Source organism: Theobroma umbraticum, unplaced genomic scaffold, assembly GCF_002168275.2.
Source record: "Theobroma umbraticum cultivar Fairchild unplaced genomic scaffold, ASM216827v3 scaffold_106.0, whole genome shotgun sequence".
NCBI lineage: Eukaryota > Viridiplantae > Streptophyta > Magnoliopsida > Malvales > Malvaceae > Theobroma > Theobroma umbraticum.
Genome location: NW_018397276.1, coordinates 995,962 through 996,188, shown reverse-complemented (window position 1 = coordinate 996,188; position 227 = coordinate 995,962).

The window sequence follows — 227 nt, the reverse complement described above, 5'->3', positions numbered from 1 at the left end:
ACACATTGTAAGCATGTATCGATACATGTTCATCACAAACCCTTTTTAGGCTAATTGTATCAATACATCATAAACATGTATCTATATATTTGAGATAAAATACAGTTTCTAAGGTAAATTGCCTATAAAAAAGGCATAGCTTATTGTAGAAGAAAAGAATTATTAGCCAATTACGTATCGCCATGTGGATTTAATAATATCTTAACCATATAATTAATTATAAAATA